This window comes from Hylobates moloch, unplaced genomic scaffold, assembly GCF_009828535.3.
Source record: "Hylobates moloch isolate HMO894 unplaced genomic scaffold, HMol_V3 SCAFFOLD_14, whole genome shotgun sequence".
NCBI lineage: Eukaryota > Metazoa > Chordata > Mammalia > Primates > Hylobatidae > Hylobates > Hylobates moloch.
The window spans coordinates 62,529,028-62,556,107 of record NW_026652289.1 but is presented as its reverse complement, the minus strand read 5'-3'; the positions used below and the strand labels follow the sequence as shown (position 1 = coordinate 62,556,107).

Below are 27,080 nucleotides of genomic sequence, written 5' to 3'. Positions count from 1 at the left end.
TTCCACACCCTCCACCCCTACTCTGCACAAAGCAGGAGAGGGGCCGCCACGCTTTCCCTGAAAACCCATTTCAGAGTCTCCTATTTTTTGAAGATTTTCCTCTTCTTAAATCAAAATATAGCAGGGCAAGGTGGCTTATGCCTGTAATCCCAGCAATTGGGGAGGCAGAGGGAGGAGGATTGCTTGAGTCCAGAAGTTTGAGACCAGCCTGGGCAATGTAGGGAGACCTCATCTCTATAAAAAATTTTAAAATTAGCTGGGTATGGTGGCATGCACCTTTATTCCCGGCTACTTGGGAGGCTGAGATGAGGGGACTGCTTGAGCCTGGGAGGTCGAGGCTGCAGTGAGCCACGATGGCATCACTGCACTCTAGCCTGGGCAACAAAATAAGACTCTGTCTCCAAAAAAAAAAAAAAAAAAAAAAGTCAGAATCTGTAAAAAAAAAACTCCAGAGATGGCCAAGAGGGAGAATGGAAACTGACTACCTACCCAGGGCTCTCAACTGCACAGGATCATCCTCCTTTCTCAAGCCTCTGAGCAACACCACTACACCCCAATACCTGCCAAAACCCTCCAGGCACTCAGAGCAGTGATGTTCTCTAAACTCCAGAAGAGCCCGGGTCCTCCTATAGGATCCTGGAAGAATCTCAAGACTGCCCAGGCTCCCACATCTCACAGTCCACCCCAAAAATTGCCTACCAAATCCCACCTCTTCCCCACAGGTCAAGGAGAGCCACAGGCAGGCATCAAGTCTCCATATCAAGGACAAGGACTATCCTGGTTCAGTGTGACAACAAATCTTTAACTCTACTACCTGCCAGGGACAGCACTGGGTACTGGCTCCCTGTCTGACCAAGTCCCTCCTCCTGAGGCTCTCACTACAGTTTTGAGTGTATTAGACTATAATAAGCACAGAGAGTCAGAACAGAAAGACAAGTCACTCAGCCCACCAGAGGGAGGGGAGTTCAGGGAAGGCTTCCTGGAGGAGATGGTGTCTGGGTTGAATTGTGGAGGATGAGTAAGAGTCAGCCACACAAGGAAGGTAGGAAGGGCTTTGCAGTCAGAAAACAACATATGCAAAGACACAGAGGTGTGACACAGCACTGTGTGTTCTGGAGGAGGGAGGACCAGAAGCGGCTTGGTGCTGCCCAAGCATCAAGTGCAAGGTGGATTATAGAGGATGGGGTGAGGCTGCTGGGCCTTGACTCTGTGCTAATGAGTTTTGACTTTATCCCAAGGGCAACAGGAAACTGTTAAAGGGTTTCCGACAGGCAGGGACATGGTCCAGTTTGCACTTTAGAAAGATCCTTCTGCCTGCCACAGGGAATGTGGACTGGGGAGGGAAAAGACATCACAGGCAAAAGGGAGAGAAGGCCCAAGCCAAGGCAAAGGACTCCTGAGCAAGAAGCTGCTCTTCAGTCTGGAGGCACAGGCTGGGTCCACCCTCAATACCATTCAATACCACCAATGCCGTGGATAAAGTCTGGATGGGACAAGGAAGAATGAGAGGGCGTCCTGAGAATTCCATGGGGGCGTCGAAATGGCTGTGCTGGAGGGAAGAAAAGCAGCTCGAACCCTAGTCCTCTGGCCCAGGAAGGGTCCCCAGTGAGTCTCCGTGCCCCCTGGCTGCGGTGGCTGTTTGCAGGCAGCTTCCTGTCCCCACCTCCTGCCCCTGCTCAGCATCCAGCTTCTCTGCCTGTCCCGGTTTGGGGAGGACACAACCCAGTTCATTTCCTCCACATCAGAACAAAGGGGCAGAGGAGCTGAGCCAAGATGGGCAGCCCGCTGGAACACCCTGGGAAGAAGAAGACTGCTGTCCCCACCATCTCAATCTTGATATTCACCTCAATCATTCTCAGGCCCCTCCGTGTGCCCGGCATGGGTCACATGCCACTCCCTCGCCCAGCACCTCCTTCCCTTGTCCACTGGCAGCACCATCCAGGCACCCCTGGCTGTTGGAATCCTGGTGCCTGCATGCTGACACCCATCACACCTTGTCACACTAGTTACTGTGTCTGTCCATTTCCACCAGACACAGTGCCTCATCCAGGGACCACGTTATCTTCATTCCCAAGTCCAGCGCTCTCGTGATTCACAGGAGGGCCTGGGTGAAGCCTGGATGAAGAAACTCTCAGATGGACCCTGGATTGTGGTTTCTTCTCATGGTGTCTTATCTGCCAGAGAAGGTGTGTGCCTGATGACAGTGGGGTCCCACACCCTGTCTCCTTCCAACTCACTCCCCGCAACAAAAGACCACCTAGCTGCCAAAACAATACCCTTAAAATTGATGGTCTCACCATTTCACCTCCAAGTAAGGACGTTAGCAGCATGTTTTAGTGCCTAACATCTGCTGTTATCTCTAATTCTCAAATATTCCTGCAGAGTAGTGACTATGGCTGCCGTTTTAAGCAGTAAGAAATGCCAAGGCCACCTTCCAGGTCCACCGTCCTGTGGAGAAGCCTAAGATTATGGCTTTGGGCAAGTGGGGCTGCCTCTCTGGCCTCTGTTTCCCCATCTGTAGAGTGGGATAACAAGAGGACCTCCTTCCTGGAGTAGTTTGGGAGAACTGAATGAGTAATCCTTGAAGACACTGGCACGTGGCCATCTCCCGCCAGGCTCAATGCTGTCTGGAGGGCAGTCTGCCACACAGCAGGCACTTCCTGCCTCCACCACCCCTTCCCATGGATGACCGGGAGAAGACCACTCCTGAATGATAAGTGAACCAATAAATCAATCTTTTATCTAGGTGGGAATAAATTATAATAGGAAGCTTTTGAGGTTGGTATCTTCTGTGGCATTAGATGTATTTTAATATCATTAATTATGTATTAAGTGTTTGAAAGGAAAAGACAGCAATATCCTATAGGATGTACTTGCATGGTAATAGAGGACTGATTAGATGCAATATCTATACTGAGGCTACTGGGATTCAGGTCCTGGGGCTTCGCAGCGGCGGTAAATCACAGCCACAAAAATCTCTGCAATAGTAAATAATAGTATTCGAATTGCTGGAGGGACTCTCAGCGCCTGCTGATGAGAGCTGGGCTGCCACCCAGCCAGGAGGGTGTGAATAGGGCCAGCCCTGCATCCCCACTGCTAGGAGCCCAGTTTTCTGGGTGGGAAACCCCCTCCCCAACCCACCTTGAGCTGAGCTAGGCCAGAAACGCCTGCCCACCCCAGTCCACAGATGCCCCAGAGAAAGGCTGGAAGCTGCTTCCTAAACCTGGAGTTTGCTAAAGGCTTTTCTGCGATTCCCTCCGGGAGTCAGATGCTCGAATAAAAAGAAAATGCATGTGTTGCTTCTCAAACTGCAGGTTGTGTACCCCTTTCAATGAGGAAATCGGGAAGGTTGGAGGAGACCCCCCACACTCACTCTTGGGGAGATGAAGGCCACCAAAATCCCTGTAGTCTAGAGCCCAGGAGCGCCGCCTGGAGGCAGTAGAGATGGACTCCTACCTCAGCAGTGGTGACAATAGTGTTTCACTGTGTGCCGGGCCAGGTTTAAACCCACCGCATGGATTAACTCATTTAACCCTCACAGCAGCCCCTGAGATAGGTTCTATCATAACCCTGACTGTGCAGGTGAGGAAACTGAGGCACGGGTGTCTCCCCTAGATATCAGCATGTCTCACACCCTCCCCTCCTCCAGGTATAACTTAAAGGCCGCCTTTTTATTACAGACCTTCCCTAACACTCTTTTTACAACTGCAACCCCACCCCCACCCATCACTGGCCTCTTCACCTGCCCTGCTTTTCACCACATCGCTTGTCACCTTCAAATAAACCATCTACTAACTTATTTGCTTAGAGTCCGGCTTCCTCCATGAGAATGGAAGCTCCACAAGCGAAGGGATTTGTGTCTGTTTGTCTTGCATTGTTCACTGCTGTACGCCCAACAGCAAGAACAGTCTGCCACACAGCAGGTGCTCACTAAACATTCATTGAATGGGCAGAGGTTGAGTCACTTGCCCAAGGTCACCTGCTTTTAAATGGCAGAGCTGGGGTTCGAACCCAGGCACTCTGGTCTCTGACCCAGTTCAGAATGATCTCACCTCACTCGGGAAGGACATTCTCCTCTCTGATTAAGACCTCTACGGCTGTCATGGGGGACCCAGCCTCCTCACTGCTGAATGAAACTCCATAGGCAGTGGTGAGCTAGGAGCCTTTTCTGTTCCCTGAACTGAGTTAGGAATGCCAGGTCTTCTGGCAACAACCCCCATCTGAATCTTTGTGGACAAAGACATGTAGATCTGAGCAAGGACCCTCTCCAAATAACTTCTGTCATTACTGAACACTGAGCAGTCTCTCACCTGCTCAAGAACCGCTGATGGTTCCCCACTGCCTGCAGGGGAAGGCCCAGACTCCAGCACGCTTATTTGCTCTGGGTGGGAGAGCAAATAAGTTAGTAGATGGTTTATTTGAAGGTGACAAGCGATGTGGCGAAAAGCACGACAGGTGAAGAGGCAGTGAAGGGTGGGGGTGGGGTTGCAGTTGTAAAAAGAGTGTTAGGGAAGGTCTGCAGTAAAAAGGTGGCCTTTAAGTTATACCTGGAGGAGGGGAGGGTGTGAGACATGCTGATATCTAGGGGAGACACCCGTGCCTCAGTTTCCTCACCTGTACAGTCAGGGTTATGTCCAGCAGGGCCTTGCACCTGGCCCCAGTCGGGAATTGATTCATTAACGATGGCTGAATCAGACCCTACATATGCACTTTCCCAGATTTGCTTGGCCCCACCTGCCTCCCAGACCATCACCTACTTTCTGGGTGGAGAGCTAGGCCACCACTGCCAGTGGTCCCATCTAACATCACTGGCTGCCCCAGGCTCCCCCAGGGTGAGGGCCGGGCTCTGGCACAGCCTGCACTGCACCCTCCTCAGAAGCCACAGCAACTTCCATACCAGGGTCCACCCACTGGCCATGTGGAGCACTGGATGCTCTCACCACTTCTGGGCCCAGGTGAGGCACCATGACACAGGGCATGGAATTGGGCTTCTCCAGCGGCTTCCCAACAGGGTCAGGTGACATGACCCGGAGGTGCAAGGGAGTCAATGCTCCATGGGGAAAACTTGGACCAATGAGATACCAAAGATCTAGCAGATAAACTCCATCCCTTGTACCTGCAACAAACTGTTCTGAGTCACAGTGGCTCCACTCAGCCTAACAGGAGCCATCCCTCATGACTAAGCAACCAGCTTTCTTTTCTCCCGAAATGGCGGCTGGCATTCGCTTTTCCTCCCTCCTTGCCTCACTTTCCTTTTTCCTCTCCCTCTCCCTGCCCTGAGCTGCACCCCAGACCCCCAATAAAGCACCAGCATTAAGACTTCCCTCAAGCTCTGTTTTCTGGGGAACTTAAAATCTGCTCTGCTGTGGATGGGCCTGGGTGTCCAGCAGAGCCTTGCTCAGAGGAAAGACACATGAGAGAAGATGAATGACTTGACTTTGAGAAGATGAGATCCTGCCAGCCCTGGAACCAGCGGAGAGTGGGGGCTGAATTTTCAGAGACACAGACAAGGATGCGCCTGCTTCCCCAGCTGCCTTTGCAACACTTCCCCTCGTGGGAAGGCAAAAGCAACCAAGTTCCCCTAGAGCTGGACTTACAGAAAGGCCACGAAGGGACTCAGGCCTGTTGCCTGTCACGCGTCTGAGGTGTTTCCAGTGAACAATTTATATGAAGCAATAAAGACCACACCCTGGAACCTCTGTTTTCTAATACACCCATGGGGACTGGCAATTCAGACATTCACCAAGTCTTTGTCTTTGCTACGTTCCCGGCACTAAGCTAAGCCTTTTACCTGCCTTGTTCATTTGAGTTTCACAACCCTATGTATTATTAATCTTAAGTACTATTATCACTCCCCTCTTACAGATGAGAAGCAGGGTGCTCAGACAGGTTGGGTAGCTGGTCAGAAACCATGCAGCTAGTGCATGGCAGAGCCAGGACTCAAATCCACATTGAAAGAGGAGATGTCTTGCATGTGGTGACCCATGAGGAAGATACTTTTTGGGTACAGCCCTCCTGGGGAAGCTTGTTGGATTTGTGTCTTCCGTAGCATCAGAAATATTATTAAGTATGTATTAGATGTTTGAAAGGAAAAGACATCTTTGCCTCCTTTGTTTCCTATAAGGCCAGCCCAGCCCCACGGCCCCTCCCCAGCCAAGGATGGGTATAGAGACATTGAAACATCCACGGTGGTCCTTCCCTAACAGGAGTAAGTCATGGGGACTTGGCAAGCAGACAATAGGTACAAGTTGGACCATATAATTCCCTGCACTCTCGGGATCTGGGCCGAATCAACTATCCCTGGGTGAGAAAATCTCCCCCACAGCTGCTCCTCCCAGGGCCCAGGGTCTCTACCCACTGAACCAGGCCCGCTGCATGGAAGACTGTCACAGTGTCCCCCACGCTGGAGGCCCAGGGAGGGGCAGTGGACCAGGAGGAAGGGCTGATGGAACAGCAGAGGCTTCTGGGGCTTCTATCCTGCCCTAGCCTCCCGGTTCTGGGAGACTGGTCTGCACCAGAAAGAATAACATGCAGAAAAATTCTTAATATAATGACCTTCAAGAAGAGCAACTACATTTTACCTTGAAAACTGCAGAACTGAAAGCACAGTCTGTATAGACAATGCAAATGATATGCAAACACGAATGCAAATGGACCAGGGGCCCTTCCACCGCGGAAGCATTCTTAGGCCCCATGTGCCTCCAGTGGGAGGCAGAGGAAAACGGACAGAGGGCAATTAGGAAGGGCTCCAGGAACTGCAGGAGGCTTTTTTTGTGGGGAGGAGGACACCATAGAGACCTTAGAGGGGACCCAGGTCCAGGGCTCCTGTGTACTGTGAAGCTTCCCGACCCCCTGGAGATCTCTGGGCATACCAGCCCTGCAATACACACACACACAGAGCATTCATGCAGTCATGGAAACACTGACACACAGAGACACAGCTGCTCACAGGCACAAACCACACTACTCAACCCAACACGCAAAGACACAAGCACAAAGACATACACAGACGTCCTCACATCCCTATCTACACAACCACACTCAGAAATACACACATGGATAACAGCAGCACATACACAGACAACACAGAGAAACACACCAATCTAGACACAAGTGGAAACACAAACACAAATACAAACATAGCCATGCTGACAACTGCAGCCAGTCAAATGAATCTATCTGGAAAAGAAAGAAATTTAGATATCCTGAATGCCTTTGTGTGAGGCATGGTACAGAACATTAAATCTTCATTTAGTCTTCACAAAGCAGCACTAACAAGTAGGGGCAAGCCAGACATAGTGGCTCACATCTATAATCTCAACACTTTGGGAGGCCAAAGCAGGAGGATCACTTGAGCCCAGGAGTTTGAGACCAGCCTGGGCAATGGAGGGAGACCCCATCTCTACAAAAAAAAATAAAAAATTATCCTGGCATGCCAGTGCACACCTGTGTTCCCAGCTACTTGGGAGGTTGAGGCCAAAGGATCGCTTGAGCCTGGGATGTCGAGGTTGCAGTGAGCCGTAATTGTGCCACTGCACTCCAGCCTAAGCAACAGAGTGAGACTCTGTCTAAAACAAAAAAAAGAAAGAAAGAAAAAGAAGAAAAAAAAGAAGAAAGGACAGATAGAAAGAAAGAAAGAGAGAGGCAGGGAGGGAGATAGGGAGGGAGGGAGGGAGGGAAGGGAGGGAGGGAGGGAGAAGTGATTGGTTATCTCAGTATTACCCCAATATTTACTGACAAGGAAAAGGAGGTCCAAAGATGAGCTGATATGCTCATGCCTATCCAATAAGCAGTAGGAAAGGGCAAGCGAGAGACCCAACTCTTGATGATACCACAATGCTGCACCATTCCCCTCTGCCCTCCTCCCCATACAAGTGGGACACAGAAGTTACCGTCAACTCCTTCCTCTTCCACCTCAAGGTCCTCTCCCACCTGGCTTCCTTGGAGATACTTCGGCCCTTCTCTCTCCTGCCCTATCATGCCTTCAGCCAGAGGGTACTCTGCAAGACAACCTCACATTAATTCTGGCCTATGTATAATCTAATTTGGAAATCTACTGAGAGAGGAAGGAAATCATTTATTTCAATGGAAATGGGACACAAGCCTGAATTTTCTGTTGCCACTTGTCTCTGGGTGAATGATCATAAGAGAAGAATGACTCTTTCCCCCAAAGTATACAAACTTTAAGCATACCCTGCCTACCCCCTTCTACATACACACACACACTCAAAAAGAAATGTGCTTTTCAGAGCAAAGAATAAATAAGTGTTCTCACTTCCTGCCATTAACTCACCGTGGCACTCTGGGCAAGGCACCTACCCTCCGGATCTCGGCTTCCCCATTTGCCCCGAGAGGCAGGAGAAGCTGATTCCTGAGGCTGCTGCCGTGCCCCAACCTGCATGCTCCCTGACTGTACAAGGGTCCCAGGTTGACAGTTGCCTATGGTGTTTCCCAGAAATGTCCCCTGGCGTTGAGGACTCCCTGCTAATGCTGGGATCAGATAGGGGCTAAGGCCTGGGCCCTGGCCAGGGAGGCAGGACAAGGTCAGCCCAGCCCCAGGGTGAGGACTCACCCATCATCCCTGGACCTCCGTCCTGCCAACCGAGACACTCTCCATCCATTTGGTAACTGGAACTTCCAGGGGTGCAGAAGGGAGGCAAGCTGGGAGCAGGGGCAATCTTAAAATATAACAAGGCCATGATCACTGGAAGTGAGCTGGAAGAGTTGTGAGATGCCAAATTGTTGGTTTTGAGTGTATTTTAGGGCCTCAGACTCCCTTTCCAAATTAATATTCATGGAAACTGGCATGCCATTTATTTGCATATGTAGATTGTTGCTCATCCTCTGCAGGAGGAGAAAGAGGTTTGGGGTGTTTTTATTTATTGTATTTATTTTAAGCTTGGATGATAAACCAGGCAGGTCAGGCAGGGGAAGGACAGGTTCCAAGGGCAGGAGTGGGTTTTAAATAATTTTTGCCCTGAGGAAAGATAGGCCCTAGATACACAGGGGTAAGTCACCTCTACCTTGACCTGCAGAATCAATTTCAGAACAGTCCTTCCAAGGTCACACCATGAAGCCCCTACCTCAGGAAGCATGGCCGCCTCACGTGGTCCACGTGGCCTCTGGAAAACCAAGCCTGTTGTTGTCACTCGAGGTTACTAACCATCGGGAGGCAGGCATCAAGTCGGGGTGTGACTTGGGCCAAGCCACTTGAACTCTTTAACACCCTGTTCTGAGGACAATAACCTGATCTACAAAGTTGTTGTGAGACGCAGTCTAGAAAATACACGCACCTGAGAAGTGTCTGCTCAACCGCGAGGCCCTAACAATGGTGGTCCTTACTGTGGTCTCACACCTCATCTCTCCCGCAGTAAACATCACCCACTCCTCCCAGACACCCCCAAAGAAGGCTCTATGTCCTGCCCACTGTCATCCAAGGCCTTCTGGAGACCTGAGGCCCATTAGTAAGTCCTCTCCTGCTCGTTACTGGCTGTACCCCTCTTTTCTGCACCAAGTAACACATCTTACCTGTTCCACCAGAAAGCTCAGAGTCCACTGCTAGAATCTAGAGGTTCCTGAATTATTCCAAAGTCCTGGGGATGCAGCAAAGCAGTGGGCACAGTGGGACACAAGGAAAAAGAGACTGGGAGAACAGGCACCCACAGGTCGGGAGAACTTCAGGAAGATGTATGCAATAGAAAACATAGAGGAAAGAAGATGACCCTGCCCCTCGCTCCTCTCCTGCTGGCTGAGTGAGCATAGGAAGCCACCCAACTCTCCCAGAGCCACGCGTTCCTCATCTGCAGGATAACACCAAGAATCCCGACTTCACAGGGTGGTTACAAGGCTCAGTTAAAATCTTTCCCAAAAATCACCTAAAGTAGTACCCAGCACAGAGCAGGAATTCATTAAATTTAGTCCCTTCCCCCAATTGAGGTTAAGAAAAAAGGGTGAAGATTAACTGATTTCTCAGGTAAATAATCTATTCCTATGATTTATTAATCCAATAAATACTGAAGTGCTATGTGCTTGCTGGCCACGACCCTGGGTATAAAGACAGATACACCCACCCCTACCACCTTGGGTCCCAGGGGTCTTATATCTAACTGGGAAGACAATAAACATACCAATAAAATGTTATCAATGACAACAGCAGTATATTACGTACCAAATTTGTGGTGTAGGCAATAACTGCTACAGAAGTTCACGGGAAGGAAAGATCAATGCTTGGATATCACTGTGGGCTCCAGTAGTGAGGGGTGGTCACCTGAGGATGCAGGACTAACACTGGTCTTAAAGGAAAGGGTGATTTGGATTAAACACAGGGAAAGACAGAACTTGAAGCTGAGTCAGCCATAATGGTGAGTCCCTGCAGTGAGCAGGTAGGGACTGGGGAGGCAGGATGCGGGCAGATTGTCGAGACATTCAACTGTCTATTTGAGGAATCTGGGCTTCATCTGGTAAGTGCTATGGAAAAAAATGTAAAGTAATGAGTTGATTAAAACAATGTTTTAGGCCGGGCACAGTGGCTCACTCCTGTAATCCCAGCACTTTGGGAGGGCAAGGTGGGAGGATTGCTTGAAGCCAGGAGTTTGAGACCTGCCTGGGTAATATAGCAAGACCCATCTCTACAAAAAAAAAAAAAAAAATTAGCCAGGCATGGTGGCATACACTTGTGGTCTCAGCTACCCTGGAGGCTGAGGCAGGAAGATAGCTTGAGCCCAGGTGTTCAAGACCGAAGTGAGCTATGATCGCACTACTGCACACCAGCCTGGGCAACAGTGTGACCCTGTCTCCAAAAACAAACCAAAACTAATGCTTCAATATGATATGAAGGGGAAAGAGATGAGAGGCTGGAAAAATGGCTCCCAGAGCAACATATGGGATTTGCAGCCATGGATTCTGGACTCATTGCAGAGACTCTACCCCTCAGTAGAATTTATAAAAACTATCCCATTTACAGAGCCCCCATAGACTACTCCCAAAGACACACGTCCCCACATACACCTATGCACTATGCTCTGAGGATGGCAGAGTAGGAGGCAGTGCCATCACCCAGCATGAGATAGAGAGGACCTGAGCAAAGAGGATTTCTCATGTCAGAAGGGAGAGAACATATCCAAGAAACATACTAAAAACAAAAGGCAGCCGGGCACAGTGGCTCACGCCTGTAATCCCAGCACTTTGGGAGGCCAAGGTGGGTGGATCACCTGAAGTCAGAAGTTCAAGACCAGGCCAACGCAGTGAGACCCTGTCTCTACTAAAAATACAAAAATGAGCCAGGCATGGTGGCGCACGCCTGTAATCCCAGCTACTCAGAAGGCTGAGGCACAAGAATTGCTTGAACCCGAGAGGCAGAGGTTGCAATGAGCAGAGATCGCACCATTGCTCTCCAGCCTGAGTGGCAAGAGCAAGCCTCCATCTCAAAAATAATTATTTTTTTTAAAAAAAGCAAGTCGATGCTTGAGTATTGCAAGCGGAGTGTATGGAATGGGGGCAGGGGCACATGCTCAGCCTTTGAGCCCAAACATCTGGGAAGGTGGTTTTGCCAGCAACAAAAGTGAAGAATCCAGAAGGGGAGATGACTTGAGAGGTGAGAAAACCTGAGATTTCAGTTTAGGCATATAGGTTTCATGATGGCAGCCAGGCATCCAAATACTGCTTTTAATAATAATAATATCTGCCCAGCGCAGTGGCTCACGCCTGTAATCTCAGCACTGTGGGAGGCTGAGGTGGGTGGATTGCTTGAGCCCAGGAGTTCAGGACACCAGCCTGGGCAATATGGCAAAACCCCATCTCCACAAAAAAAAAATTTTTTTTTAATTAGCTGGGCGTGGTGGCAACACCTGTAGTCCCAGCCACTTGGGAAGCTTAGGTGGGAGAATCATTTGACCTAGGGAGGTCAAGGCTGCAGTGAGCTAAGATTGCACCACTGCACTCCAGCCTGGGCAACAGGAGTATGATTCTATCTCAAAACTAATAATAATAATAATAATAATAATAATATCTAATCAAGAGTTGAAACGTGGCTTGAGACATGGAGATTGATGCATCATCCAGGACTGGAAACCAGGAATCCAGGGCTGGCGAGGGAGTCACTGTGGCCTCCCTCCCAAAATCATGCTGGTCAGTACTGACTGTATTTGGACTGACTATCAAAGCCACTGTGATTGTAGAGATAAGGTTTTTATCTTGACCAAATGGTCCCATTTTACCACTGAGAAAAAAAAAAAAGGCAAGAGAAAGCAAGTTGGGCAGAAAGATTTTATAACCTATCCATACTTAAGTGCTAGAGTTTCAGTATGAGCCATGAACCACCTCCTCCAGGAAGCCTTCCCTAGCTACTGTGGCTCCCATTGATGTTATGCTCCTCCTATAATGGTGGGTCTGCAAGTCATGATTATTTATTCTCTAGTTCTGTTCTCCATTTGATATTCTTGATGGTCTAGTCCTCACATGTCCCCTGCATTAGATGATTATAAATTCTTTGATTCAGAGATCAATTTACAAATAATCTTCTACTCTCTTGTACTAATCAAGTATAATTGTGGTGCTAATTCAGATTCCCAATAGATCCCCAACCTAGATTCAGTAAACTGAGGCACAAGAGGTGAAAAACAGGGCTTAAAACGAGTAAAAAGATCATTCAAACCCATGTCTTGAGCTCTATGGCAGCCACTGTTAGTTACTCCTTTCACCCTTCCAAAAGAATCCTAATTTTTATCCTCTCTGAGGCCCAAAACACAAATCAAGGTTGTTCTAGGCCAAGCCAGGTGCTGTGGTATGCATCTGTGGTCCCATCTACTCAGAAGGCTAAAACAGGAGGATCACTTGAGCCCAGGAGTTTGAGGCTGCAGTGAGCGATGATAGCAGCACTGCACTCCAGGCTGGGCAACAGAAGGAGAGCCCTTTAAAAAAAAGATTGTTCAACCGGGAGCAGTGGCTCACGCCTGTAATCCCAGCACTTTGGGAGGCCGAGGCTGGCAGATCACCTGAGGTTGGGAGTTTGAGACCAGCCTGACCAACATGGAGAAACCCCATCTCTACTAAAAATACAAAATTAGCCAGGCATGGTGGTACATGCCTGTAATCCAGCTACTCGGGAGGCTGAGGCGAGATGGCACCAGCCTGGGCAACAAAAGCGAAATTCCGTCTCAAAAAAAAAAAAAAAAAAAAGATTGTTCTAGGTCAATTACAATGATTTCCTTCTCTTGCCTGTGGTTGGCTTAGGCATGACACATGATTCACAATTCTGGCCAATAAGACAAAAGGGAAAGTCTGCTGAGGGGCTTCTGGGTAAGACGACTTCCTGCATTTTCTGCCTCTGCTCGTGATTGTGAGGATATAACACCTGGAACTATTGCCACCATCTTGTGATCCTGGGAACAGGAAAGATGAAAAGCATCCGGATCTTTGATAATGCTGTTGAACCACTGAAAGAACCAACTATAGGGCAGACATAGCCCAGACCTCTCGTTATGGGAGATACTAAATTCCTTATTGTTTCAGCCAGTTGAATTCAGCTTCTCTGTCACTTGCAGCCTTCATTCCCACTCCAATCAAGGGCTTTTGTCACAATGGATACCTGAGCTAACCATTATAAAAGATATATAACTAGTAAAGTCCTGGCCCCTGCCCTCATTGTGCCTATCCCAAGGTTGGACATTCAATAAGTATTCAATCTATATTTGATTAATTGATCTTCCCCTTGCTCATCAGGTACAGGGGATATATTCCCTGAAGGCATCTTTCTTCCCTTTACTAAGCCTCACTGATTATCTTTAAGTTTCAGCCTCCCATTTTGACTGTGGTCTCAACATTACTGACCAGGTCCTTCTCCATGGTCTCTTCCCACCTCTGAGGATCAAACTAAAAGCAAGGTACTCACACCTGGCCCAGAGAGACCATCAGCGAAACTCCTCATTCCTAAATATTTGTTCTTTGAAATGTCTTTTTCAATTAGATCTCACCCATATGTTTGAGAGTCAGGCTGAATTTCAACTTCCTGCTCCAGAACAGACATGTTGAGCTTGCATCATTACTGCAGCCAGCTTTATTTGCTATAAAAACATGGATTTTTGCTCCCTCTCAACTATAAAATAATCGATAAATAGAATCCAGATGAAAAATGCTGGCGTTTAGGAGAACAACTCTTTTATGGTTCTTTTCTTTTGGGACTAATTAACACAATGGGGATAAAGTGTGCTGTTACATTTACCTGGCCAGCTAAGTTGAAACACAAACTCTCCTCTTCCTGCTGAGATACAGCTTCATATCAGAAATACAGGAAGACAGATAGACAGAGTTTCAAAACATTTTGAGATGCTCAACAAACAGACCTGTGAACCTGTGGTGTAGACTTCCTTCAGCCCCTCTCTGTTCACACTGGCTGTTCAGTTGTTTCCCCCCACTCCCAATTCCTTAAGAACACACTGCATAGTTACTGTCAAATGAAACACAGTCCCATTAGCAGGAGAAGCAATCTCTCTTTCAGTCTCTTAATGAAGAAGATATGTTTTTTTGGACAATGACCACCCAGGCCATGAAAGTTTCATGAGGGGCTCTTGGAGTGGATGACACCTTTTCAATTATAACACTGCTATAAAAAAAACCCCACAGAGCCACTGGGCATGGAGTCTACATCCAATACACGACACCTATTTATTCCCTAATTATATTGCAATATATTCTCTCTGTGTGTGTGCTGATGAAGATAAAATATTCTTTTAATTCTATGGCCTCCTGGAGGGGGAGGGGGAAGGGAGGTACATAGCAAGTCCTATGAGTTCCTAGAGCTAAATCACAGACTTCATTCCAGGCTTCCCCATCTTATAACCTCAAAAAATCATTCATTTTCCCTTGTTCTACCACACTGGTTCTCAAAGTGTGGTCTCCAGTACTAGAGAATCAGCATCACCAAGGAACTCTTATTTAGAAATGCAAATTACTAGACCTACTCCAGACCCACTGAATCAGAAACTTGGGAGTGCGGCCCAGTAACCTGTGTTTTCACAAGCCCTCCACACTGAAATCTGAGAATCACTAGTCTGCAAGGAAGAAATGCTTTACTAGGAAGAAAAGAGCAGCATTTTAAATTGAATCCCATATCAGGGAACACCTGCATTCTATACGGGCTGGGCCCCTCTTACTGCACAGCTGTCCCAATCTACAGATTCAGGGCTCCATTTACTCATCTGTACAATGGGGCTCCAGAGCACACCAAACAGCTGTGGACGCTGGAATTTAAGAGGGACATGGTTACCTGGCACCAGTCTCTGTGGATACCTAGCAAGATCATAGTTGCCAACACTCATCAGCTCCCTTCCTGGCAGAAGCTCTGCACAGCAGTTCTCCAATGCTGCATCTAAGGTCACCACTGCAGCTGCCTTTGGGTTACCCCTGGCAACCAGGAGCTGGGGTCACGGAAGCCCACAGAATCTCCAAATCTCACAGCCAACAGCTTCAAACCTTTCACCTTGGAGCCTTGAACCACTACAGGGGAGGTTCAGAATTCTCTATTATATTGTCCCATTTCAGGACTTCTTCAGACATCGTTGTGTATTTGCCTCTGTTCTACGACTAGACTTTAAGCCTATGGAGGACAGAGCCTAGAATGTCAGCATCACAAGGTATGGGACTCTTCCTGTCTGATTCATCACTGTATCCCAAGGGCCTAGTCCAGTGCCTGGCACAAAGAAGGAGCTCAAGAACTTTTTGCTGACTACGTGTTCCTGCCTTTCAGAAGTTTGGAACACTGAAGTAGCTAGAAGTTATGGTTGGGAAGAGGCAAAAGGGCTGGGTGCGGTGGCTCAGTCTGTAATCCCAGCACTTTGGGAGGCTGAGGCAGGGAAATCGCTTGAGGTCAGGAGTTTGAGACCAGCCTGGCCAACATGGCAAATCCCCATCTCTACTAAAAATACAAAAATTAGCCTGGCATGGTGGCCCACATCTGTAGTCCCAGCTACTTGGGAGGCTGAGGCAGGAGAATCACTTGAACCCAGAAGGCAGAGGTTGCCATAAGCCAAGATCATGCCACTGCACTCCAGCCTGGGTGAGAAAGTGAGACTCCATCTCAAAAAAAAAAAGAATGAAAAAAGAGAGAGAAGGGGCAAAAGAATGAGAATGATTGAAACCCCTGGGAATGATGAGAAAGGAGAAAAGGAGCAAACGCCAGAATATTGCCCATCTGACCCCACCACACTTGGCTCATGGGGAACTGACTTGCCAGCCAATTGCTCACCCTAAGTCTAGGCCTAGAAGACCCCTGGGGCCAGGTTCTGAGCTTGAGCTCTGAGCAACTGGCTCTTCTAGCTTCTCTAGTGATTCTCACACAAAGGCCCAATGCTCATTGACCCTGACAGTGCTGTGCTTTGACCAGCCGCTTAACCAGCTTTCCTGCCTCCTTCTTAGGACTCAAACCCTGTATCCTGACCACCCTCCTTCCCCAGCTGGAAACCTACCCGAGGATCAGCTCCTAATCTTGCCTTCTTCAGAGACTATCCCTAATCCAGCCCCTCCGGAAGTGATTTCACCTGAGAATGCCTACATGCACTCACTTCCTACAAAACAATGGCTCCTCTTTCCCTATGGGTTGCACCTGATGGGGCTGAGCCCTGTGTGTGGGCTCCATTTACCCCCAGAGCTCGGTGCAGGGACAGAACAGGTATGCAACAAACTGTCACATAAGTGATTTATCCTGGGAGATGCTCCCAGCACAGCACCTAACCCGAAAATCCACTAACCTCTGCCTCTAACCTCACACACCCCCAGCCCTCGAGTCTGTCAAGGATGTGCAGTGGCCTGACTGGGAACACTTGTTCTGTGCGAAGAAAGCAGTAAAGTTAGTGTGGTATACTAGAAAAGGCCCTGACCCAGAATTCAGGAGACTTGGTTTATCTACTCTTCCTCCCATATAGCAGCTCTAAGCAAGACCTTTCACTTCTCTGGACCTCAGTTTGCTGATCTGTGAGTGGGAGGAAGTGGCGAGACTGCAGTCCTAGACCTCGAATTTCTAGCGGCTTAAACAAAATATGAGCAACGGTGAGAGCTGGTGCATGGTGTGCACCAGGAAAATCCGCCAGAGGAGCAGAGGATGCTCAACGTCTGCTCAACGCCCTCGGGTCACCCCGCCCAGTCTGCAGGGAGTGACGGCAGAGGGACCCACTCCGGAAAGCCTTGAGCTTTTGGTACCACTAAACTCCCTAAACCTCTCAAGAGAATCTCCCGACAGCACTCCAACAAAGAGGGCTGCTGGGCCGGGGCTCCGCTGGCTCCGAGAAGCCGCAGAGGTCGGCGAATCCGGCCCCTCCGACTCCGGGAACGAGTGGGACGGAGCCCCCGGCAGGGTCCGATTGCCCCAGCAGGCCGCGGCGCGCCGCCCCCGCCCCCCCACCGGCCCGGGCTTTAACCCTTGTTTCCCCGGCAGAGCGCCGGAGTGGCGCTGGTGCGGGGGCGCGAGGACCCCAGCCCGAGGAGGGAGCCGAGATGGCCAGGACCCCAAACCATCCCAAAGGCCTCCTCCAACCCGCCGCAGGCCCTGTTCTCTCGGCTCTTGGCGGGATGGAGAGTGGGCGATCCTGAAGCGGAGCCACTTCGAAATATTTTTCCGGAGAACATGACCACCCGGGAGACAGTCACGCTGGCCTCGCAGCGCGGGCTGCGGGGCACGGATCCCGAGACGCGGCTGCCGCGGGATGGAGCCCGCGAGTCCAGATCCGGAAGAAGCCGCCCGGGCTCAGGGGCTCAGGGGCTCCGGGGACCGCCACGCCGAGGCTTGGCGCTCCCGGGCTCAGGACAGGTGACGGCTGCATCCCACTCACGGACCTTGACGCCCTCGAGGAACGATTCTGCCTATTTTTAAGTGGTATTTTTTCTAACAGATTAGGAAAATAAACCAAGTCCAGGAGGAAGGCGGCTGCGCTCGGCAGCTCCAAGGAGCCACAACCACCACCCATTTCCCCACCTCCAACACTACCGCCCACGGCTGGGCGAGAAGTTGGGAACTTCGGGACCACGCTCCAGGCGCGCGCAGAGAGTGACTTGCTTCTCCTTTAACTTTGGGAGCCAGGGTCGCAGTCTAGGGCAGGAGGACCGTCCTGGGAGCCAACCAAGGCCGTCCAGGTCCTGGACTTCCCGGAATAGAGTAACGGCGACGGGATGGGAAAGAAATATGGGGATACACGTTCCGCCTCGCTTCTCCCAAAAGCAAAAGCGTGCGTAGCACTTGCTGGGGCTTGGCGGCCGCGAGGCGCATCGCCGGCCGCCGCCGAAAACCTGCTGCGTCCCCGCAAGCTCTGCTTCCCGACCCCGACGGGGAAGGCGCCGGTGCAGTGAGTGCAGCCCGCGCACCCGGGGCGGCTTGAGAGCGGAGTCCCCAGACTCAAGGGGGCGGACGGGCGCCCTCCCCGGGACACCAGCGCCGCGCCGCTGCTCTCAGGTCTTCCCCCGCACGTGGAGGCGCCGCGGACGCTGCATCCCGACTGCGGCCGGAGGGCTGCGCCTGCCCACACTGAGGCGCCCCACATTCTGCCGGACCCCCTGGCGCTCCTGCAAGCCCCGGCATCCACCTCCTCCCGGCGCCAAACTCGGCTTCGGCAGCCCGGACCCGGGCAGGGCGGCCGGGGGTCCGCGGAGCTGGTGGAAAGTTAGTCGCGGGGCTGCAAAGTCCCCTCCCCAGGGCCGGAACCCCCACCCCCGCGTCCCCTGGTGCCCCCGGCGTCCGAGACTCGGCGTCCTCGCGGTCCCCACCCAGACACCTACCTGCTCCCGCGGCCGGCCCAGGGCTCGGCCGGCCAGTCGCGCGGTCCCGTCCTCCGGAGCCCGAGCCTGGCTAGAGCGCCAGGCAGGAGCGTGGGGCCGCGAGCAGCCGGGAGCCGGGCGGCGGGCAGCGGGCACCGGGAGCGACTGAGCGAGCGAGCGAGCGGGCGGCTGGAGCCGCGGCGGCTGCTGCGGAGCCAGCCCCCACCCGCTTCGTCCCTTGGCCCCTCCCTCTGCTTCGCTCCCAGCCTCCCTCCTCCCGGCTCGCAGCTCCCTCCCTCCGATCTCCCGCACACCCCCCCTCATTTTCTTCCTCTGTCTCTCTCTTTGGTCCTTTCAGATCCTGCTGTTTCGCGCGCGCTCGTTCGTTCTTTTTCCTATCTTCAGTCTCTCTCTTCAGCTTGCCTTTGGATTCTCCTTTTTCTCCCATTCATCCCTTTCCAGCATCTCACCTCCCTCCTCTCCACTTTCGTTCTTTTGCTCATTTCTCTTGCTCCCTCTTTTCTCTATTTTCTATTTTCTCCTCCTGCTAACCTTCTCGCGCGTCTACTCCCCTTTCTCTTCCCTACTCCCCCTTTCCCTCCTGGGGGAGTGGAGCGGCCTGCGCGCCTCCCCCTCTATGCTCTCGATGGGAGATCCCGGGGATGGGAGTGGGAGTCTGGGGTTTAAAGGGAGCTAGGGGCACCCCCAGGCCGTGCTCCTAACAGGCGGAGGGCCGAGAGGGAGGGGCAGGGCCGGAGACAGGGACTCAAGACATGAGCTCGAGAAACGTCTTGGCCGGGAAAACGGCAAGAAAAGCAAAGAACTCAAAATGTTAAGACCCAAGTCGGGCTGAGCCGTGCCTGGTGAGATGAGGAAACTAAGACCCAAAGAGAAGAGGGCAATGAACTTGCCTTGCCAAGGTCTACTCCTGGCAAGGTCGAGACCCCCACCGCTCCTCGCAGCCTGGGACTGAGCTCCTGCGCTGATGCGGGAAGTGCGAGGGCGCCTGAGGCCGGTCAGCTCATTCCGGTCCCTTTGCCTGCCTCTGCGCCCAAGTCCCGGGGGCCATAGGGAGGAAGCCTTCCTCCTCTGCTACAGCACCTGGGGCCGTCTGGCTGCCACACGACACTCCTAGTGAGGCCAAGCCAGATGGGGGTAAAGACCTGGCTCTTAAGAGTGGTACAGGGACCCCCCTTTCCTCCACCTCCTACCCCTTTCCAGGAAATGTGGGCTGACTCCTGCTTACACGGGATGGGAGTGGCGGCAGGGTACTTTGCTCGTGGGGTTTGCCTTCTTTTGTCCTTGAACTAAAACTGGAGTGGAAAGGCCCAGGGTTGGAAAGGTGGTTATACACACCTGGGGAGATGAATTTTTGCGAATAAAGTAGGCCTAATGCCTGAGACTGGGAGCTGTGTGTCTGTCCGTGTGTCTGAGCACCTAGCCCACCCCGGCCATTCTGGGTCTGATGGAGCAAGTCCCTCCCCTAGAAGCTTTTCCTGGCACTTCCTCATTTCAGCCCAGTGGAGTCCGGAGGAGAGACGTGGGGTCTGCGTTCCTATGGAGTCCACGCTGCAGCCCGACACCATCAGGATTCTCCTAGTTCCACCCCTAATTTCTGGGGCCAGAAATTTCTGTGGTACACAACAAGAAGCAGAACCAGAAGTACAACCAGAAGCAGAACCTCTGCTCAGCCCCTGGGTAAAAATCTACTTTAGGGTGCTGGCAAAACTCTGCACAAATATTCTATTCATTCCTCGCTCTGGGATATCAAATCAAGTCAATAAAGCCCGGCCTGGGCCTCTGTGGTTCACACCACAAAACCAGAAGAAGCATCTGCTTAAGGCTGAGACTCGGGTGGGGCACGTGGAGTGCTCACCCTCAGAGTCTGCAACTGAGGGTGAGCGCCTCCTTAAATTCTCCCCTCAGAGCCTCCCTGCCTCACCCTAGTCCCGACTGCAGACAAATCTGAGGGCTGCTGTTCACCAGCTGTCTGGCCTTGGTCCATGGCCGCCCCCATGCTGGCATTATTTCCCCACCTGACTATGAAGAGGCTGAATTCAATGTTCTCTAAGATTTTCTTCAGCTCTGAGGTGCTATAGTTTGTGGGTATCATAGATGCCAAATTTGTATGCCTGCTCCACCACTTACTGTGACACTGGGCAGTCACTTAACCTGTTTCCCTATCAGTAAAATGGGAATGATGATAGTACTGTGAGCTGTGTGAGGATTAAACCACATAATGCACCGAAGCACAGTTCCTGACACAGAGTAGCACTTGACTACTGTGAGCAATTAATACTGCACAGGGCAGGGTTTGGCATATCTTTCCTTCATCTTCACATTCCCATTTTCATTGTGAGTTGTGATCCCCACCATGCCCCACAACCCTCCCTCTATGTGGTAGCCATCCACTTATAAGTCTCAGACTTCAGTTCTGATAGGTTTGGGAAGGTGGACAGGTCTTCCCATCTCATCTCATCTTGATGACCAATAAATAGGAAGCAACTCCCGCTCCCTCCTCTTATACACTCACACCTGCCAGGCTTGAATTGCGTGTCTGAGGATTGCTGGCCCCCTCCACGCCAGGCTGGGGATTGCCTGGTTTTCTGCTACACTCTAAAAAGCCATACCAATCTATAGAGCTGCACCTTCCCTACCCAGATGGCAAGGCTCCAAGGACACATGTCCCAACAGAGCCAGAAACACTTTTAGCAAGCATCTCTGAGGTTGGCTGGGGGTCATGTTAGAGCCCATGGTCCATCATTCATTTGTCAGTCTCTGAGTGCCTACTTACAGGAGGTGCCACTCTGCACAGCCCACTGCCATATCCACCTTCAACTAGCTGCAACAAGTTCATTTTGGAAGCTAAGCCATCTAAAGCAAGGCTACTCATTGAAGGGCGTATTTGAGATAAAAATCCACTATTCTGTGCTATAAACCCTGCTATCAAAAAGTTTACATACCTGGTTGATGCTGCCAGAAAAAAAAAAGCAAGCTTATACTCTGGAGTCGGAAGACAGTAAAAAAAAAAAAAAAAAAAAAAAAGGAGCAGAAGCAGAGTAGGGAACCTGGAAGAGGAAGCCTGAGTTCAAATCCTTGGCTCTGTCACATGTTAGCTATATGACCACAAGCAAGTGCAATTGCACCCTCTGTGCACTTTGGCCTGGACAGGGGTGAAAAGTAAGGAAGCCAAAACTCTGGTGCCTAAGGTGAGAGGAACTCCTCCTCTTAGAAATAAATTATTTGAAGGCCAGGACACTGGACAGAGGGTCCAAGGCTCAGACCACAATGGTCTTTCCTTCAATCAAGTGTGCAGGCAGGGAATTCTCTTTGTTTTCCTGCTCTCTCCCTCCATTCCTTGATGGGAGATCACCTTTCCCTCTCTATCTTCCTGCAGAACTCTGACTCAAAGCCCCAACCAGGAATACCCACAAAGCAAACCCAGGGATGACTGGAATTTGTTGAATGACTGAATGATTTCGGAACTTGCAGGGTCTTTTAAAACTTCAAGTGGAACACAATACGTCAGAGTGCTTGGGGGAGGAATGTCTCCCTCCCCACCAGACTCTAACGTATTTGGGGTCAATACCATGTCTTATTTACCTTCATATCTGATACAAAGCCTAGCATAGGGCCTTGCCTTGTTAAAAGAATAAGTAAAATATCTACAATTTAATAATAAGATACACACGTGATATCATTTAAACTTCGTGACAATTCTGTATAGTAGGCATTATTATTTCCCTTTTACAGAGGAAAGACTGAGGGCCAAAAAAAGTAATTTGCCCTAGGCCACATAGCCAGTAAATGACAGAACCTGAATTTGAACTCAAGCTTGTTCTAAGCTCTTTTCTCGATGCTGTAGTGTCTTGCACTATGGGACTGGGACTTGGGTAAGGCAACCTAGGGAGGCATTCACTCTCAGGAGCCAAATGCACATACACAAACCTGAAAGTAACCTTCGAAAAATGCCCCTAAAGAATTATAGAGAATTTTGGGATCCCTGTGGTCCTAGCTATCAATGAGGTGCAGAGAAGAAACCATTGCACAACTGCATTACATCCGCTGATAGAACATACACTGATACAATATATGCCAGACACATCTGCAAATATACCCACACACAACCCGATACACAAATTACTGGGAGATGACAACCCAACACACCTACACACACACCAACACACCCCAAACATCCCCCTGCACACACAAATATAACACAATTCCTGCACTCTTAAAAACGGGCAGGAGGCAGAGAATCAGAATAAGACACAGTGGCATGACTCTTTTCACAAGCTTTTTATGAACTCACAACCACCAATCGAAGTCTTGATTAACTTGGTTGTATTTATTAAATCTTGTTCAATATTTAATAACTTTGAATATGGATTGAATATTTAATGAGATTGGTGGAGATCTATTTGTGTATAAATGTCAGAAGTGCCAATTGCTTTGAATTGAGAATTGAGTCTGTGATTCATTCTCAGTAGCTGGTACTGGAGAGCTCTCCATTCTACATTTTCATGGATTTATTTAAATTATAGGTTATCATCATGAAATTATTACACTATTATTTATTATGATGCTCCACTATTATAACATTATTAGGCTGTCCCAGAAAATGTGGCATTTAGATATTGAATTTCCTTGCATCCAGTCAAACCTGGATTGGGGTCTCTTGGTCTCCTTCCTCCATGTTTACTAGGAAAAGGGGCCAAATATGACACTGTGAAATGCATGCTGTCTTAAGCCCTCAATCCTCCCACAGGCACAAGATGATCTGGAAGCAATTTCTGTGTTATACTTTGTCCAAGACTAATTTGTCCAAAAGAAGAAACTCTACTTTGTGGACTGAAGACAAGCAACATGAATTTCTGAAACTTTTTTTACAGAAATAAGAGAATCGGATGCAAAATGCAATTTTCAGAGGCATCATGGGGATTCGTGAAAGTCCCTGGAAGATTCGAGATTCAGGAACTCAATGAATAAATTTAACTATCCATAAGTGTGGATTTTACACAAGGTACAGTTATATATTAATGATGTTCTCTGGCTAATAAGTAATTACAAAATGTAGTTTGTTAGGGGTCAAAGTTAAATCATTGGAAACAGCCCTTGTGCCACAGCAGGCTGTTGCCTGGCAGGATATAAACTGCTTACTCACAAGAGAGACCAAATGCATTCTCCACCAAATAACTCTCATCACTGACACACCTTTGTCATATTTTGATTTGCTTTGATTTGGGGTCCAAAGCAAATGTAAATAAATGCTACCAAAAGAATAATGATTATAACACCACCATTAGGTGGAGAGTAGCCTTCTGACTGAAATCAATGTAATCACACTTTTTGGATACTGTTTTTTATATATGTAAATATATATATTTATATATATTTATACACACAGGGTATGTGTGTGTATGTATATATACATATATACATATATATGTATATATACGTATATATATACGTATATACGTATATATGTATATATATGCATGTATACATACGTATATATACATATATACGTATATATGTATATATACATGTATCTGTACATATACATGTATATATACGTATATATGCGTATATACGTATATATGTACATATATACATATATATGTATATATACATACACACACATATACCCTGTGTGTATAAATACATATATATGTATATATACAGGGTCTCACTCTGTTGCCAAGGCTGGAATGCAGCGGTGTAATCATGGCTCAAAGCAGCCTCAAACTCCTGGGCTCAAGTGATGCCCCTGCCTCAGCCTTCTCAGTAGCTGAAACCACAGGTGTGGCTACCATGCCTAGCTAATTTTTGTTTTTTGGTAGAGACAGGATCTCACAATGTTGCCCAGGCTGGTCTAAAACTTCTGGCCTCAAGCAATTCTCCCACCTCAGCCTCCCAAAGTGCTAGGATTAAAGGCCTGAGCCACTGTGCTCAGCCACTGTTTTCATTTTATTTGCAACAAATAATTAGAAAAATTTGCACCTCTAAACACTTTTCTTTCTTCTCCTCACCTTCAATACTCGACCAACTTTTAAATTAAATTCTACCTGATACCACACCAGTTTATTTGCCCATTCCGAAACCCCCATAGTGTTCTGGGCTTCCTGATTTTTTTTTTTTGAGACAGAGTTCGCTCTGTTGCCCAGGCTGGAGTGCAATGCCACGATCTTGGCTCACTGCAACATCTGCCTCCCGAGTTCAAGAGATTCTCCTGCCTCAGCCTCCCAAGTAGCTGGAATTACAGGCATGCACCACCATGCCTGGCTAATTTCGTATTTTTAGTAGAGACAAGGTTTCTCCATGTTAGTCAAGCTGGTCTTGAACTCCTGACCTCAGGTGATCCACCCGCCCTGGCCTCCCAAAATGCTGGGATTACAGGCATGAGCCACCGTGCCTAGCCGTGCTTCATGATCTTATTTATGCTGTTCTCAGAGCCTTAATGACTTTCCCATCCTCTTTAAAGCTTGGCAAACTCATCTTACCCTTTAAAATTCTGCTCATCACTAAGGCCTTCCTTGGTGCCTTTACCCTGTTTACCTACCCTTATTGGCATTTTTCTCACTGTAGTTTGATTATATGTTTACAGATCTACCTGCTCACATTGTATGGTGAATACCATAGTCATTTTAGTATCTTCAGTGTCTTGCATAGTGCCTGGTCTAATGGTGGGTGGATGGATGGATGGATGAATGGATGATGGATGGATGGACGGACTTGGAAATAAAAACATACGGGTTTTATTATACTTGTGGCTCTTTATCCTTTCACTTGGGTTGAGCAGGGTGTTGGAGTAGGAGCCATCTTATTTTCCAGGAAGCTCATAATGCCATTCATTCTTAGACTCAAGTCAAAGCTCAAAGGGATTAGCTACTCCTTTGTTTTACAGACAAAGTCATCCCCCTCATGGTTTCCCAATAACATGTTTTCATTCAACAAACATTTATGAAGTTCTTACTATGTGCCAGGCTTCCTGCTCACTGCCTTGACTCACAACTCAAATCACTAAATCAACCCAGGTGGATTTCTAGGAGCAGGCAGCATCCAGGAACAACCTCTTCTCTCCAGCACTGTTGGCAGGTTCCTTGCAGAAACCAACAGACTTTGGGGGAAGCAGAAGAATCTCCTCCTCGAGAAGGGGTCTGGGACTCTGGCTGAGTGGTAGCTTGACTTGGCAAATTCTTAGCTTTATATAAGCACCTCAAATCCTTTGTGGAAGTAGGTAGGGTATCAACACAATTCTCACACATTAAGCAAAATGTCCTCCTCTTCTTCAGCTTCCTCTGCTACCACTCCGTTCTCTACATTTTTCCTCCAGCAATGCTGAAAGAGGCTTGTGGGCCCTGTGCCCACTAGAATACAAGCTCCATGAGGAAGGGACTTTGCTTTGTTTGCCATTATACATCCAGCATCTAGAACAACATCTGGATATAATAGGCCATCAGTGAGTATTGGATAAGTTAATGAATGATATGTCATATTTTTGTCTTTGCTAGTGATGTCTTCTGTGCTTGGAATGACCTGTTTCTTCACACTAACTCTTACTCATCCAGCAAGACTAAGTCAGGCATATTCTTTCCTAGACAATCCTTCCTGAAGGCCCTGGGTTGGACCAAACACCCTTCCTCTGGGTTTCCTGGCACCATGTGCACTGGCCTCTCTTTGCACTAACCACAACGTACTGCATTTATCTGTTATGTGTCTGCTCCCCATTCCAGACTTCGAGCATCATGAAGACAGGAACCATATGCTATTCATCGTCATACCCTCAGCTCCTTGGCAAGGTGTCTGGAACACAGAGAGCACTCTATAAAGATTTGTCAAGTTGTACTGAACAACCCCAAGTGGATGCAGATTGGGTTACACCAAATGTGATTGCTGATTCATGTGGTCATTTGGCAAATATTGATTGAGTGCCTATGATGTGCCAAGCACTGTTCCTAGCCAACGCTAAGCCAAATACACAAAAATAATGATAAAGTGAGTGCTTGTCAATTAGATACAACCCAGGTATTTTACCAGGCTAGTTAATTGGTGTGTCGAGTCAATATGGAGACTGTTTTAAACTTCAGTTTTGCTATAATATTATTTAAGCCTAGACAGGAAATTCAGGGTTCCAATAACTCAATGCTCTCTCTTTCCTGGGCTTCAGTGGCCACACCTACATGGTGGACATATACTGTAGCCCCCCATGAGATATTTTGATATATGTTTATACAGGATCCCCTGAAATTCCTTGCACATTTTTAAATCTTAGCAATTTGCCTAGAAACACTTTACAAATTGCATTAAGTATTTCAAGGCTTAGAAAACACAATTGCACA

At 48.9% G+C, this 27,080-nt stretch overlaps 1 protein-coding gene across 8 annotated transcripts in view; it reads right to left on the bottom strand.

Moving 5' to 3' along the window:
• The window catches only part of MEGF11 (multiple EGF like domains 11), a 373,960-nt gene extending 355,152 nt beyond the window's left edge, over positions 1 to 18,808 (bottom strand). For 7 of the 8 annotated variants that reach the window (XR_009209605.1, XR_009209606.1, XM_058427321.1 and 4 more), the window contains exon 1: positions 18,760 to 18,788. The gene's annotated coding sequence lies outside the window, so the exon portion shown is untranslated. Of the gene's footprint in view, positions 1 to 18,759 lie in introns of all 8 variants that reach the window. The other variant, XM_032175096.2, reaches the window with a different exon arrangement.
• Positions 18,809 to 27,080: the final 8,272 nt, after the last annotated feature.